The 4,010-nt window shown below is 36.9% G+C and overlaps 1 long non-coding RNA gene across 1 annotated transcript; it reads left to right on the forward strand.

Moving 5' to 3' along the window:
- The first annotated feature begins 576 nt into the window (after positions 1–576).
- LOC135302983 (uncharacterized) lies at positions 577–3,769 on the forward strand. The gene is made up of 3 exons (XR_010364524.1): positions 577–717; positions 1,728–1,855; positions 3,624–3,769. It is a non-coding gene; the product is annotated as an uncharacterized LOC135302983 (long non-coding RNA).
- The last annotated feature ends 241 nt before the right edge of the window (positions 3,770–4,010 follow it).

Here is a 4,010-nt window from a genome sequence, read left to right on the forward strand (position 1 = left end):
TGTTCTCACTTTTATGCATGTGCATAATAAATAAGAAGTTACTAATGAATATGTTTAAAAATCACTGTAGTATTACTTTCAAGAAAATATCGAAGATATTCTAACTTCTCAAGTGCTTCTTACTCAGTTTGTGGGATCGTTTTTCCATTCCACATTGCCTACCAATGCCAGTTTTATTCTGTCAGCTATATCAGGACCTTCCTTTAGTACATAGGTAACATGAAAATAAATGATAATAAAATTTCGTTTAATTGGGGTATTTCCCAAGTACTGAAGGTTTAATGCCATTATAGCAAGTTAGCTAATAGTGCTCAGATGGGAAAGATGGAAAATGTAGGAGGATGTGTGCAACTGTAGAACTGACTACTTTGCAGATTGATGCTTGAAATGTACAAGACGTGGCAAAGAGTATCATGATTTACCTTAATGTTCTGGTACCACACATTAGGAACATCAGTTGCTTTGGAAAGGTGCTCAAAAAAACCCCTGTAGGTGCTGCAAGGGTCTACAGATAGGCAATAATTTGCAGAAATCCTATCTGGTTTGGAGCCTGCCTGCCAGCACCATTTTTGTCTACTTTGAATACTGTCAGGTTTCTGCTTCTGCATTTTGTTCAGTGCTTGCAATGGGAGATGCAGAGATATCTTTGGGAGTAGAAACTGGCACCTAAGATTTGTTCACCCTCCTGTCATCTCCAGCTTCTCCATGGCTGCATAGGTAAGAGCCTACCAGCTTGTTCTCTACTGCACTCTTTGCATCTTGCTTTATTTGCTGTATAACAGTAAAGCATTGGCAGATTAGTTGAGGAATATTTTATTTTATTTTATTTTATTTTATTTTATTTTATTTTATTTTATTTTATTTTATTTTATTTTATTTTATTTTATTTTATTTTATTTATTTTATTTTATTTTATTTTATTTTATACTTGAGTAGTCAATCTGTTTAGTGGCTGCTTTACTCCAGCTAGGTGAACTATCTTCTTAGTAAGGACTGTAAGATTGAAAAGGGAGAGAATTTGCCAGTAGTGAAAATAAAATAGCAATGCTGATCTATTATATGAAATATATATAATTTATAAATGGAAATACAATGAAAATACCAAATTAAAGATGCAAATACAGACAGTTATTCCCCAACAGATTTTAGAAAATTAGTTTTCTAGATTATCACGGTATTTTAGTAGTAAGTGCTAATATTAGGAGAGCAACATGAATATATCTGAAGGCATTAGGTCTAATCACCCATGTTTCTTCCATGGAATAGGAAAATTGTAGCAATATCTTTTAAATGACAGGCTTAAATATCTGCAATAGCAGTGTAAATTTTGGACTTCAGCAAGTATTTTTAATGTTACTGCCTTTACATAATTACCTTAATGTGAAGAAAGGCATGTCATGCTCCATTGCTCCTTGTGTGCGCTTTAAGGGGAAAAAAAAATCTTTCTATAAAAAGCTTCCTAGCTTTAATTGAGCAAAAGAGTTCATATGGGGTCTGGAGTTGCAGTTCATAATTTCTGTAGACAGGTTAGGTTGCTGTGTGATGATCCTAATTAAATTATATAAAAGCACTGAGCTAGATAAACCAAAGTAGCCTCTCCATCAGTGCAGCAGGTGAGCTGAGCTTGGGCAGGAGCCGGGATTTGCTCTCGCTGTTCTGCTCCTCGCGTCGCTGCGTGCGCCGGCGAGCCGCCCTGCCGAGCTGATGTTGGCACTTCTGGTCCATAGGTGGCAGCATTGTCAGCCTTTGTGGCGTCTCGGGACGCTTCCAAGGATTTCGGGCTCTCTCCAGACCTCCCCCACTCACAGCGCTACGTGATCAGGGCTGAGTTAACATCATTACATACTCACGTCAGGTAAAATAAAATGGAGTGAAGTCTTTGGGTCAAAAATTAGGCTGTGCTTCTTCGAAGTTTGATCCTTTTCCTTTTCCTTTTCCTTTTCCTTTTCCTTTTCCTTTTCCTTTTCCTTTTCCTTTTCCTTTTCCTTTTCCTTTTCCTTTTCCTTTTCCTTTTCCTTTTCCTTTTCCTTTTCCTTTTCCTTTTCCTTTTCCTTTTCCTTTTCTTTTTCCTTTTCCTTTTCACTTTGCTTTGTCTCTCCTCTCCTCTCCTCTCCTCTCCTCTCCTCTCCTCTCCTCTCCTCTCCTCTCCTCTCCTCTCCTCTCCTCTCCTCTCCTCTCCTCTCCTCTCCTCTCCTCTCCTCTCCTCTCCTCTCCTCTCCTCTCCTCTCCTCTCCTCTCCTCTCCTCTCCTCTCCTCTCCTCTCCTCTCCTCTCCTCTCCTCGATGCTGAGATTTAAAGGTCATTTTCATGTGAATGCACCAAAATCTCCACCTCATCTAAGGAAAAGAAAAAACGCACGAGACTGAGTGAGACACTTATTGTCTGTACAAACTTGACTTGGCATTCATCATGCTTTCTTTATTACGGGAAATAGAACCTTATTGTGAAATTATCTTCCTTAGTGGAGAAGTGCATTCTGTGGGAGTCATTACTCTCTCAGGCTTAAAATGCATGACTTACAGATTTCCCATGGGTGTATTTATTTGCTTCAGAACAGAGATTTTGGGAGAGATGGGGGTGGCAGGTGTGGGGGTTAGTTTTGGTTTTGGGTTTTGTGGGAGTTTTTTTGTTGATTGGTTTTTGAGGGCTCTAGCAGTCCCAGTTATTGGATGAGTCCTGTTTCCACTGATCTTTTGGCTTACTATCAAAAAGCAGAAAAAAACCCTACATTTCACAGTGCTTGAAGATTTTTTTCCAAGATAACCTGACACTGAGTATCAATTTCTCTTTTTAAAAAATATTTAAGTTAGCTTTATTTATGTCACTTTTTAAAGTTAGAAGAACTATTGGAGCATTGGACATTAGAAAGGCAGTGATCCTTTTTGCATTACATATATTTTTATGAACTATTTTCATTACATTTTTCTTTCTGTGCCATCTTCTTTGATATTGTAATTAAAGACATCATGAGGTCATACTTTTTTTACTCCTTATTCCATTTTCCCATTCCTCTTTCATTTCCCCAGGGAAAGAAATTCTGAAGTAGAGGTTGAAAAAATGGCTTCAGTATTACAGAAAATATAAGCCAAAGTTGTTTCCTTAATAAATATAATTAGATGTATATATTGCATTTTCAAGAGCTAGTACTGATGTTGGGACCAGCTCCTTAAATAAAATAGGACCTCTGTAGTCTCTGGAGAGAACATGCATAAAGCAAAGTAAATGATTTTCTGTCAACACTAAGTAGACAGGTGCTTACATTGAACAGCATTCTAATATGTCTCTGAATATTTATGTCTTCTTTTTCAAATGCATTGCCCATGAATGTCACAGCTGTCAAACGTCTGTATACAAGAAGATAAAAAATGAAATTAATAAAAGGCAGATCAACATTTCATTTGTTTAGGCCACTTTTTCATACAGCATTTTACAGAGGTTAGTGATGTTGAGATGCTTGGGTATACTGGCATATTCTAAGAGCTGAGTGAAATGCAAAGCAGTTACTTCTATTTTGTGTATGCCTATGTATACTTCCCATTATTTAACCTAGATATTATCAATGAAAATAATGACTCAAAGTTCTAAAAGGTTGTTCCTTTATCCTCTGTCCATTTGCTTCACAGATGGAGATCCTGGAAAGTTTTGGCAGCTCACTACTGCTGTAACTAGGAGATTTTTTTGGTAGAAAAAATTCTGAATCAAACTCTGCAATGTCCAGGGACAGGTGAGCCACCACTGCTGCCTGAAAAGAGTTAATGGAGAATAAATTCAGTTTCAAAATCGTTCCAAAAATGTAAAGAATATACATGTTAAAGTAAATTTACCATTCATGGCTAACTGTGAAGATGCAGCAATGTATCTTTACAAAAATTTGAAAGATCTTAATGATAACATGACTTTCATTTTATACAGAATGGCACTCAGAGAACAAGAGGAAAAACCCTAAACTGTCATAGATCAGCATTATTCACCTTGTATCCAAATAAAGTAGATTAATATGTGTTTCCCAT

Source organism: Passer domesticus, chromosome 6, assembly GCF_036417665.1.
Source record: "Passer domesticus isolate bPasDom1 chromosome 6, bPasDom1.hap1, whole genome shotgun sequence".
In the NCBI taxonomy this organism is placed as follows: Eukaryota; Metazoa; Chordata; class Aves; order Passeriformes; family Passeridae; genus Passer; species Passer domesticus.